Below are 13,567 nucleotides of genomic sequence, written 5' to 3'. Positions count from 1 at the left end.
ATCTTAGGTAGAGCAAGAAGACTACTGAGGGAGATCATAGGGAATCAAATAGGAAGGGAAGAAGTCATAGTGTTCTTTAGACATGTTTAGACATGATTCTGCCTAATTGATCATCCAGAGGTGAATGAGTGAAGCAAATTGCACACACACACACACACACACACACACACACATACACACATTTACGCAATGGAATACTACTCAGCTATTAATACAATGAATTTATGAAATTCTTAGGCAAGTAGATGGAACTAGAAAATATCATCCTGAGTGAGGTAACCTAATCACAAAATAACACACATGGTATGCAGTCTCTGATATGTGGATATTAGCCCAGAAGCTCAGAATAAACAAGATAAAATTTTCAGACCACCTGAAGCTCAAGAAGAAGGAAGACCAAAGTATGGATATCTTGGTCCTTCTTAGAAGGGGGGACAAAATACCCATGGGAGGAGATATAGGGACAAAGTATGGAGCAGAGACTGAAGGAAAGACCATCCAGAGCCTGGTCCTCATGGGGATCCATCCTATATACAGCCATCAATCCCAGACATTATTGTGGATGCCAACAAGTGTTTGCTGACAGGAGCCCAATATAGCTGTCTCCTGAGAGGCTCTGCCTGTGCCTGAAAAATGTAGAAGAGGATGCTCACAGCCATCCATTGGACTGAGCACAGGATCCCCAGTGAAGGAGCTAGAGAAAGGACCCACGGAGCTGAAGGATTTGCAGCCCCTTAGGACGAATAACAATATGAACTTACTAGTATCCTCAGAGCTCCCAGGGACTAAACCACCAATCAAAGAGTACACATGGAGGGATCCATGGCTCCAGCTGCATATGTAGCAGAGGATGGCCTTGTGGGACATCAGTGAGAGGAGAGGTCCTTGGTCTTCTGAAGGCTTAATGTCCTCATGTAGGAGAATGCTAGGGCAGGGAACCATGAGTGGGTGAGTTATTGAACTTAGGGATGGGGGATTGGATAGGGGTTTTTTGGAAGGGAAATGAGGAAAGGGGATAAAATGTGAAATGTAAATAAAGAAAATATTTAATAAAATAAAATAAAATAAAATAAAATAAAAGTGTTATTTTAAGTACCTGCAATTTGTAGTGTTGGTGCCCCCCCCCTTCTCATCATTTGTACATAGCCTTCATTTCATTTGCTCAGACAGGTTGGTTTGGACATGTCCTATCTGTCTACATCTCTCATTCATCCCCCCTAGGTGCTATTAGGGATGTTGGTTAGCGTTAGTTCAGAACAAGGAAACAACAGTGTGTGAACTATTTAAAATGTGTCTGTGTAGATTATTTTGTATAAAAATATGAAGTAAAAATGTGAACTTTAATAACAGAACTTTGATTTTAAAATGTTAAATTAAAAACACTCCTATACATCTCCTATAATTTTCTACTACTTGTAATTCTTATGTACAGCTATGTAATATTCTTTTTTAAAAAAATCTGTCATTATAAGAGACTGGAACTTTTGATGGGCCTCACAAAGTCAATAATGTAACTCAAGATCACTTAAAATCTAAATCTTTCTGAAATCACCATTGGAACTTAAAGAAACAGCAAAAAGCAATTTTAAAGTCAGTAACAATAGCATGGTAGCTGGGTTGGCGAGATGGTTCAGTGGGTAAGAGCACTGACTGCTCTTCTGATGGTCCTGAGTTCAGATCTCAGCAACCACATGGTGGCTCACAACCGGCCATAATGAGATCTGACGCTTTCATCTGGTGTGTCTGAAGACAGCTACAGTGTATTTTGCCAGAGTGAGTGGGTCCAGAGTGAGCAGATGTCCTGAGTTCAATTTCCAGCAGCCACATGATGTCTCATGGTCATCTGTACAGCTACAGTGTACTCATACACATAAAATAAATAAAATAAATCTTATAAAAACAATAGCATGGTAGCTTTGAGTTTAATTTAAAACTGACATCTATCTTTATTTATCTCAGTAGGAAGTCTGTATGATAAAGCAAGGCCTGAATTTTGCATTTGAGACATTTAGAGACCTAGCCAGAATTTATAGAATATTAACAGAGTCCCTAACAGTTTTGTAGATTTTTTTTTCTGTTAGTGGAAGAAGACTATGGCTGTGTTTAAAGATCAGGGACTTCTTTTCTCTCTGTCTGCTTGTCTATCTCTCTCTCTCTTTCCTCTGTCTGTTTCTCTCTTTCCTTTATCTGTTTCTATCTCTCTTTCCTTTAAGACCTTGTGGCAGTCTGAGAGCCTATTGGATGACTCCATTAATTTGTTTATTGACCAATAGAGGGCCTGAAGGTAACTGAGCCCCAGTTTTGAGGACTTCTTATTATAGATGCTAAGGTAATTAAGATTTCCTTTAAAGTTCTCATATTTGTATCACCAGCAGCACTGTGTTCATATTTTTGTGCAAAGTTATTTCAAAGCCAGATTGCTCTTAAGACAAAATCAGATGTTTTAGCTATGGATTGAATGACCAGTCAACTTCAGTAAAGGAGGTGGCAGAGGCCTGCTTGTGTTGCTGTAGCAGTGAGTGTGGCAGGCTGAATCATCTGATAAAGATAGGGTCTGCTATAAAGAGGTCCCAAAGGAATTGTGTATGCATGCTGTGCTCAAAGATGAATGTTTACAAGCTTGTTTGAATGATGTTTTTGTTCTAACTCCTTTAAGTAAAGATTTTTATTAAATGTTATTCTTTTACTTATTCACTTTTTACATCCTACTTACTGCCTCTCCCTGTCATCCCTACCAAAATCCTTCCCCCATTAGCCCCTCTCCCCCTTCTCCTCTGAGTTGGTGGGACCCCTGGATATCTGTCCAGCCTGGCATTTATAAGTCTCTCTGGGGCTAGGTGCTTCCTCTCCCACCAAGGCCAGACAAGGCATCCCAGCTAGAAGAGCATACCCCGCATACATGCAACAGTTTTGGGGACAGACCCCATTCCAGTTGTTCAGGACCCACCTGAAAATCAAGTTACACATCTGCTATATATGTGTGGGGACTCCTAGGTCCAGAGCATGTATGCTATTTGGTTGGTGGTTCAGGTTCTGAGAGTCCCCAAGGACTAGATTTGTTGATTATGTTGATCTTCCTGTGGAGTTCCTATTCCCTGAGGGGCTGCAATCCTCCCACCTGTTCTTCCATAAGTATCTCCAAGCTCCATCCACTGCCTGGCTGTGGATCTCTGCATCTGTCTGAGTCAGCTTCTTGTTGGAGTCTCACAGAAGACAATATGTTCCTGTCTGCAAGCATAACATAGTATCATTAATAGTTTTAGAAATTGGTGCTTGCCCATGTGATGGGTCTCAAGTTGGGCCTGTTATTGGTTGGCCATTCCCTGAGTCTCTGTTCCATCCCTGCATTTCTTATGGGCAGGACAAATTTTGGGTTGAAAGTTTTATGGGTGGGTTGGTGTCTTTATTGCTTCCATGGGGTTCCTGCCTAGTTACAGGAGATGGTGTCTTCAAGGTTATATATCCCTGAGGCTGAGTCACAGCTAAGGTCACACCCCCCACATTGATTCTTGGATGTTTCCCTTATCCCAGGTCTCTGTTTCATCCTGGAGATGCCCTTCATGTCCTCATTCCTGTCAGTTGCAGATTTCCTTTCGTTCTTATGGCTATCTGACCATCTCCCCTGTCCTTCCCCTCACCTGTTCCTGAACCCACCCCCCCACTACTCCCTCCTAGTTCTCTCCCTCCATCTGCCTTTTATGATATGCTAGATTTATTTTGAGTTGAGGGGTTCTGTATTCTTATTTCCATAGAGGTTATACCAATTTACATTCCCACTGAGAATGAATGATGGATAATTTTTCTTCACAAACTAGCCAGGATTTTTGTCAGGTTTTGTTGTTTATGTGGTTGATTTTTTTTTTTTACATTTTTTTGTTGTTTATATACATTCTGAGTGTGGTAAAATCAAATATCAAAGTTGTTTTAATGCCTTTCCATGATTGCAAAGGATGACAATGAACAATTGTCTTTAGTTCTCCAGTAGATGTGTTCTTTACTTTTTAACTTTTTAGTGATTGCTTTTGAATTTCACAACATGAAGCACAATACCACTCATCTCTCTGTCCCATCCTATTAGTACTCTAAACTTTTAACCTCTCCCTCAGAAGAAAATGTAAAATAAGACAAAACAAAAGAAAACAAAACAGAAAAACCAATCTCATCATGGATGTTATAGTATGTTACAGAGTATACATTTTTGTTCACACATCTTTGCTTGCAAATGTTCCTTGCAATGAGTCATTGGTCTGGTTAGAAACCTTTGGCTTCTGCTATACTATCAATACTGTATTTTCACTGAGACCTCTCTTGGATATAATGTTGTTGCCCTGTGTCATGGAGATCCTGTAAGAGTGGCCCCATTCACATGTTCCTGCAATTCATAGTTGGGGTAGATGTTGGGGTGAACTAACACAAATTTCTGGATTTGTGTCACAGTAGCTGAGTTGCTCAGCTTGTCAGTTCTTCTGTACCTACTACAACACTGTACTGGTTAGCTCACTCAGTGTCACATCCAGCAAGGTCCAAGGCTGAGCATCCTGCTTTCCTACCCTTGGGGCCAGCTCACCCATGCCCTCCCCACTAGGGCCAGCTCTACTGTGCTTCCCAGGTAATGTGCAGGGCCCCCTATCCTGAGTGCTATAGCTAGCAAGGGGTAGAGCCAGCTCTCAGGCACTAAGAACACTGGCAACATCTCTCCTGAACTCAGATGTTGATGTGGGATAAGGTGTGGCCATCTCACCCTCACTCATTATGTTATAGGGCAGGGCCAACCCGCTCTACATAATACTCTCTATGCCAACTCACCAGTGCACCCTTAACAGCGTCTGCTCTACTCTATTGCTCAGGCAAGGTGCAGAGCCCACTTTCCTGAGTGTCATAGGTAAAGAAGGGCAGGGCCAGCTCTCCAGCTCTCATGACCTTGGGGCCAGCCCTTCTGCTCACTACAGGTACAAAGGGGCATGGTGGGGGTGAGCAGAGCATCTCTCCTTCACCCATAGCACCATAGGACAGAAGAGTGACAGAATCAGCTCTCCTGTGCTTATGTGCTTGGGGTACCTCTCCTGTGGCCCTCTCCAGGGCCAGTTCTATGGTGTTACCCAGGCATGGTGTAGGGCCAGCTTTCTCAAATTCTCCAGCCATTGAGTGATAGAGCCAGCTCTGTACAATGCTTAGATATCAACTTCACCCTATGTGGCAGTACAGGGGCATCCTTATAGCCTTCGGTGGTAATATGACCGATAGACATTGACACAGACCCTCCCTGTTGCTGTATAGCCATGGACCCTGACATGGCCGTAAGCAGTAACACATGCCAGAACTTTACCATGGTCTTAGGTATCAGGGCTATCTCCCTCCATCCTTGCCTCTCCAGTTCTGCCTCTTTTCATAGTGCTCAAACTGCTTCTCTTTAACTCCCATCACCCTACTACATACTTGCACATTGTAGTGGCTCTTGCTGAGGGTGAGCCATGGGGCAGATGGACCACTGGGTTTCTTGAGCCTTCCTATGTTTTGTTGAGACAGGCAGATATCTGGGTTGATGAACTTTTTAAAGGGCATCTCTTTGTATTTTTTCATCCTCTATTGAGAATTGTGCTGGATAGTTTTATGTCAAGTTGACATAAGCTAAAGTTGTCTTAGAGAAGGGAATGTTAATTAAGAAAATGCCCCTATAAGATTAGGCTGTAATCAAGCCTGTAGGGCATATTTCTTAACTGGAGATTGATGCAGGAGGGCCCATTCCATTGTAGGTGGTGCCACCCTTGGGTTGATGGTCCTGGGTTATATAAGAAAACAAGCTGAGCAAGCCATATGTTAATCAGCACCTGTCAATGGCCTCTGTATCATATCCTGTATTTAGGTTCCTGCCTTGTTTGAGTTCCTATCCTGACTTCCTTCAGCAATGAACAGTGGTATGGAAATACAAGCTGAATAAATCCTTTCCTCCCCACCTGGTCATGGTGTTTCATCACAGCAACAGAAACCCTAAATAAGACACAAACTATCTCTTTAGAATCTCATCCAAGTTTGTAATTGGGTTATTTCTTTCATAGACTTTTTTCTTTTTTGCGTTCTGTGCTTATTCTGGATATCAATCATTTGTCAAAGATTGGCCAAGTGCCCCTCCTATTCTATGAATTTACTCTTTACTTCATCGATTGTTTTCATAGCAGAACAAAAACTTCTCAGTGTTATGAGGGCCTATTTTTCTATTTTGGGCCATAATTCCTTGAAAATGGAATCTTGTTCAGAAACTTGGTTCCTATATTTGTACTTTGTAAGATACTGTATTCTTCTGGTGGTTTCATAAGATTTTAATAGTTAAATATATTTCATTCATATATAAAATATAACATAATTATAATTATAGTTAAATAAAATATTTTTAAATATATAAATATTTAAAAATTAATTAAGATACATTTTAATAGTGATCTTAAAATAATTTAATTTTAAGGTTATGATTACATCATTCTTCCTTCCCCTTTTTCCTTTTATACCACTGGTTCTCAACCTTCTTAATGCTGTGACACTTTAATACCATTCCTCATCTTGGTAATGCCCATACATAAAATTATTTTTGTTGGTACTTCAAAAGTGTAACTTTGCTGCTGCTATGAATTATAATGTAATATAAATATTTTTGGAGATAAATGGTTGCCAAAGAGGTCTTGACCCATAGGTTGAGAACTGCTGCTTTAAATCACACACATACATACATACACATACACACACATACATACATACACACACACACAAACATATATATATATATATATATATAGTTATACATATATATATTCTGAAATATATAAATATAACCTGCTGGGGCAGTAAATTATTATTTTATTTTTAGGCCTGTTTTCAAGGCTCACCATTTGACACTGTATAATCAACCCTGTATGACTATTTTCACTTACTATTCTGCATTCATTATTTTTCTATATTTGTTTGTGTAAGGTAGAAGCCACTTTGGTTTTTACATGTCCAGTTAGGCATGTTCACTTGTGTTGTTGTTGTTCAGCTCATGTTTGAGAAATCATGTTGGTGAAATTTGTGGGTATAACTTCTAAAATCAAGAGGATATACAATCTCAAGATAACTACACAGATCATCTAGGTTTTACAATAGTTCTGCTTCTCTTCCACAATATTCTCTGAGTCCTATGTTAGTTAGTTGAAGATATACCCATTTGGACTAGGATCTACTAGTCTGCATTTTGATTGGTTATTGTTTTCAATAGTGTTTACCGTCTGTGGAAAGATAAATTTTTTGATGAGGGGTGTGGACTATGTTTATATATAGTTATAAGGACAAATGTTTAGAATGCAGTGCAGGGTTATTTCAGTTTAGTAAAGATTTTAAATCTTATCTATAAGCACTGATATCACACTAGCCCTGAGTAGTTGGCTTTTCTTTTAAATAATTCTAGGTCTAGAAATATCTTAAAAACTGAAATAACAGCACCCTGAGTATTGATATTTTTTTCTCAGGATTTCTTTGGATATCTGGGTATTTTTTTTGTGGTTCCATGGGAATTTTAGGATATTTTTTATTTCATTGAAGAATGTTTTCTAAAATATTAGGATTATACTATATTTATGAATTGCTTTTGGTAGAACAGTCATTTCCTCAACATTGACTATACTATACAATGTATATTGAATGCTTTCTATCATCTAGTTTTTCCTCAGTGTTTCTTCAGAAATTTGATGTATGCTTTCACCTTGTTGTTTAGGTTTATTCCATTTTTTGTCTTTGATGCTATTATAAATAGAAGAATGACTCTCTCTCTCTCTCTCTCTCTCTCTCTCTCTCTCTCAATGGGTTTATTGTTGCTGTATAGAAAGACTATTTCTTTTTACAAGCTGATTTTTTACCTTGCCACTTTGTTGAAACTATTGACTGTTTTAACAAATATTCTGGTGAAATATTTCAGCTTGCTTACATGTATAATGCTACTTGAAACTAGGGGAATTTTGAATTCTACAGATATTTGTGGACCTCCAGTACACGATTAAAGTGTAGGAATAGTGGCTAACTTGTTTTGTTCCTGATTTAAATGGAATTCATTCCAATTCTTCTCTACATAGGATAATGTTGGGCATTTGTTTGTCATATATAAACTTTATTATGTTGAAGTATGGTCCTTCAAGCCCTACTCTTGCCATGAATTTACCTTGAAAGATAGTTGTATTTTGTCAAAGGACTTTTCAGCCTCTATTGAGTTAACTAAGTGATTCATGTCCTTAATTCCATCATATGATTTATTAAATTTACCTAATTATACATTAAACCAAGCCTCCATCTCTAAAATAAAGCCACCCTACTTTTAGTGTGATAACTTCTCCTAAAGTTTCTAAAATTTTGCATTTTTAATGTATAGATCTATAAATTATGTATCTCTACCTTGCTGTAGAAAATGATGATGCTGGGGAGTATGTAAAAAAAGAGGAAGACTCCTCCATTGTTGGTGGAATTGCAAGCTGGTACAACCACTCTGCAAATCAGTCTGGTTTTTCCTCAGAAAACTGGACATAGTATTGCCTGAGGACCCAGCTATACCACTTCTGAGCATATACACAAAAGGTACTCCAACATGTAATAAGGATCCATGCTCCACTATGTTCATAGTAGCATTATTTATAATAGCCAGAAGCTAGAAAAGCCCCAGATGTCCCTCAAAAGAGGAATGAGTACAGAAATGTGGTGCATTTATACAATGGAGTACTACTCACCCAATTAAAAACTATGACTTCATGAAATTCTTAAGCAAATGAATGGAACTAGAAAATATCATCCTGATTGAGGTAACACAGTCACAAATAAACATACACGGTATGAACTCACTGATATACGGATATTAGCCCAAAAGCTCAGAATGCCCAAGATACAATTAACAGACCATATGAAGATCAAGAAAAAGGAAGATCAAGGTGAAGATGCTTCAGGCCTTTTTAAAAGGGGGAACAAAATACTCATAGGAGTCAGAGGGTGGGGGGTACTTGGGACAAAGAGAGGAAGGGGAGGGGAAAAAGGAGGCAGGATCAAGTATGGGAGGAGACTGATGATATACAGAAAGTCAGGAATTAGAAAAGAGGTGTATAGCAATGGGGGATGTGGAACTGGCTGTAGCCATCAGCAAATCCTACATGGTAGGAAAGCAAGAGGCTCCCAGGACCCAACTGGGATGAGATAAGCTGAAATGACCAACAAAGTGGAGGGAGAACCTGTAGAGATCATATCCAGAGGTTAGGCAAGGCCCATGGTTTGTGGATGGGGCCACCCACTCATCTTCAAAATTTTAACCCAGAATTGCTCCTGTCTAAAGGAAAAACTGGGACAAAGTGTGAGCAGAGCCTGAAGGAAAAAGACCATCCAGAGACTGTCCTACATAGGGATCCATTCCATATACAGACACCAAACCCTGACACAATTGGGAATACAAACAAGTACTTGTTGATAAAAGCCTGTTATAGCTGTCTTCTGAGAGGCTAAGCCAGAGTCTGACAATTGCTGAGGTGGATGCTGGAAGCCAACCATTGCCCTGGGCACAGGGTCCCCAATGGAGGAGTTAGAGAAAGAACTGAAGGAGATGAAGGGTTTTACAACCAAATAGGAAGAACAACAGTATCAACCCCCAGCACTTTGGAGTCAGAGGCAGGTGGATTTTTGAGTTTGAGGACACTGTGGTCTATAGAGTGAGTTCCAGGACAGCCAGGGCTACACAGAGAAACCTTGTCTCAAGAAACAAAACAAAACAAAAAAATCCCAACCTCCCTCCACAAAAAAATAACCAAAATCAAACAGAACAAAACCAAAACCAACCAATCAAACAAACAAAACCAGTCCCCCAAAATAAAAACAATATCAACCACCCAGACCCCCCCCAGAGCTCCCAAGGACTAAACCACCAAACAAAGAATACAAATGAAGGGACCCATGACTCCAGCTACATATGTACCATTTGAAGTCCTTATCTGGCATTAGTGGGAGGAGAAGCCCTTGGTCTTGTGAAGGCTTGATGCCCCAGTGTAGGGGAATGCCAGGGCAGTGAGGAGGGAGTGGGTGAGTAGGTGATTAGCACACTTATAGAAGGAGGGGGAGTCGGGATAGGATAAGGGGCTTCCTGAGGAGAAACCAGGAAAGGGTTTGAAATGTAAATAAATAAAAATGAATGTAAAAGAGAAACTTGGAAATGTAATTAATGTAATTGTAATATAAATATAAATAAATAAAACTGTAAATAAATACAATATCCAATAAAAACAAAAAGAAAATGACTTCAAATTTTCTTATTGAAAATCTTTTTTCTTTCCCCCAAATCAAATTTCATTGTAAATTATGAGATTTCTGAAGTTATATGCTTATCAAAGTCATTCTGCATGCAACATCCATCAATAACATGCACCATTACATTTCCAATACTACAATGTATTTTTATTATTCTCAACTTCATATATAGTATTAAGGACCATTACAATATAAAAGAGATAAGAGTTCTTCTTTTAAATATTCAAGGTTTAAATGAACAAACAATATTAATTTTGATTTTGAAAACTAAATACTCTGTAGTTCTCAGATGGATGACAAATTCAGAATCCTTGGCCTCAGCAGTTTCCTGTGGTTTTGATTTCCATATCAGTCTTAGGCATTTATCCACAATTCAGGTTGAGGTTGAATCAGAACAGCTTTTAAAAGTATTTTCTTCTCTCTTCTTTTTTCTTCCTCTCTAATGGCATCAATGCTCCATGGACATTCCCTTTGTCTTTCTTGGGGTATAAGCATATGCACAAACTCAATAATTTCATTTTCTGGAGAGCTTTACAAAACAATAAACTAATCCACTTACTAATAGATTATTTAGTTTCTCTTTGTAATCACAAAATAGTGATATCAGTTGTCAAATTTTCTCAAATTTTGCATATATAATTGAAAAAAAGCCCTGACTTTTGGAAGCAAGGTTGGTTGAACAGGATGGTGAAAAGAGAGAAATGGGGAAAAAATGACTTATTATAATCTCAAAAATTAAAAGAAATATAAAATTCAATACTTTTAAATTAAAAAATGCATACTACAACTCCAAATCTGTTTATTTTGAGAAGTATGAAACTCCAATGGATTCAGAAGCCAAGTTAACATGAATAGCATTAGAATAATTCCATAAGAGTTCAATGCATAAAAACAATAAATTTAACCCAGCATATAAACAAACTGAAATAAAAAGGACATGAGCATCTCACGAGATGCAGAAAGGGCCTTGGATGAAATCCAATACCCCTACAGATTAGGAAAAGATTAAGCATACAATGTACAGACCTAAATATAAAGGAGGCAATTTATAGCAAGCCTCTGGCCAACATCAAATTAAATGTAAAGAAACTAAAACCAATTTCCCTGAAATTAGGAACAAGACAAGGCTGCCTACTCTCTCCATACTTATTCAGTCTAGTACTTGAAATTCTATTTAGAGCAGTAACACCACTGAAAGAGATACAAATTAGAAAGCATCAAGTCCAAATATCTTTATTTGCTGATGATATGATAGAATGCAGAAGTGACCTGAAAATTACACTGGGAAACTCCAACAGCTGATAAATACTTTCAGCATAGAGGCTATGATGAATGCCATAATCAATAGTATATAGTATGGTGGATGTCATGTAGGAGGACCTGCAGTGGGCAGATGAGCTTCCTGGAGAAGGCCTACTCTATTGGATTATTTTCCTGCAGAATAATATGAAGATGGACTTTTATAAAAAGTATTGTTTACATGAATTAATGATTTTACAAAATTCCTAATTTGATTTAAATGGTTTTAGGAAATTAGAGTAATTTATAGAAATGTTAAGGAGATGCTTTAATAAGTTTTGTAAGAAAGATATAACAAAGTTAGAATTAAGAGAAGAATGTGCCCCTTCCCTGTAGAAAAGTGAAGTCTACATGGGGTAGAAAATGAATACAGTATGTTTTAATGCATTACAAGCACATAATTGTACTTGGAAGCAAAAAATAAGCTTAGAACTTGTTATTGATCAAAGAAAACATTTATTCTAGTTGGATCTGAGTTCTTGGATCTTGTGATCTATGGATGTGGCCATACATTTTAATGTGTACCATGAAAAGGCAAGGTTATGAACAAAAAGCAAATAATTCTATTATGAACATAGAATAGAGAATAGATGATTAACCAGTCTTGCTGAACAAGATGTCAAAAATAAGATGTAAGGTATATGATGATGTTCTTCTTGGTAAATACAAATTGTCATCACCTAAGCATAGGAAAAAACTTGCTACTATAGACTGGTTAAATTTTGTTAATAAATGATAAAAGAATTATTGCTTTGGGGTTATGAACTTGTAGGGTAAAGAACCTGTGGAGAGAAAGATAGGTGGGAAATGTTTACTGAGGTATGAGTTTCCTTTTCTGTTTCAGTCTGTACATATTTTATTAAAAAAATGCTATAAGAGGAGTGTATAATTTATATTGAAAAATAGGGAGAAAGTGCACTGACATTAGCAATTTAATTTGAAGTTTTTCAGTATCATGCAGTGATGAATGGCTAGGAAGAGCAAGTACACACAGACACAGAAGATAAACCCAGACACTAATGTCAGTGGTGGAACACAGGCACTGGTGCCCAAGTGCTCACTGTCAAATCCCTTTGCCTCAAGCTCTAAGAATGTCATCATAAACATTGTGGGGAAAAGAAAACATTGTGGGAAAATTATTAAAAAGAAAAAATTATAGTAAATGCTACTCGGTGTTTTAAAACTGTAACAGTTCATGATTGTATTATTATGCTTTTTTTAGTTTTAATGCATTATGATGAGAAAAGTTACATGATTTCAATTTATCTGAATTTGTTAACATTTAAAAGCATATCTTAAGTAAATAGAATTAAATTACATTCTTGTTTTACTTTTGTACCCCAACTCCTCCCAGAGACCCCCTTCAATACCTACAATCTCTTTTTTGTCATATTCTTTAAAATTTATAAAATATTATAACAATAAAAATGAGTATTATAAAAATTGTTTGATATAAAACAACAATCAATTTAACAGACTTATGTAGATGCTTGTCTATGGCAATACTGAAAATGCATACATTTATCTCAATGTAAATTTTAAATAACTCCAAACATATTAACTGTATATTTCAAAATAATACATCACTATTAATATTTTCTTAAATGAACATAAATATATAAAGTGTTTTTGTTTGTTTGTTTGTTTTGTATTTAGTAGAGCTTAAAATCTTGGCTCTTACTGTGGTAACTTGATACAAGAGTTACAAATGTCAAGCAAAGCATCAGTCTCACTCTGTTGTTCTCTTATAAGTCCCCACCCAATTTAATTGTCTACATTTCTTTGGGGTATATAACTACTTTTAAAATATGTAAGCTGTTCTGAAAACCATAGTATTGTATAAAAACATGAAATAAACAATACTACTAATAGAGAGGCTGAGATAGGAGAATCAAGATCTCAAGACCATTATGTTGTACACAGCAAGACACTATCACAAACAAACAAGCTGAAAGTGCATATGGATTGTACA

Source organism: Mastomys coucha, chromosome X, assembly GCF_008632895.1.
Source record: "Mastomys coucha isolate ucsf_1 chromosome X, UCSF_Mcou_1, whole genome shotgun sequence".
NCBI lineage: Eukaryota > Metazoa > Chordata > Mammalia > Rodentia > Muridae > Mastomys > Mastomys coucha.
Note: the sequence above shows the minus strand (reverse complement) of the source record.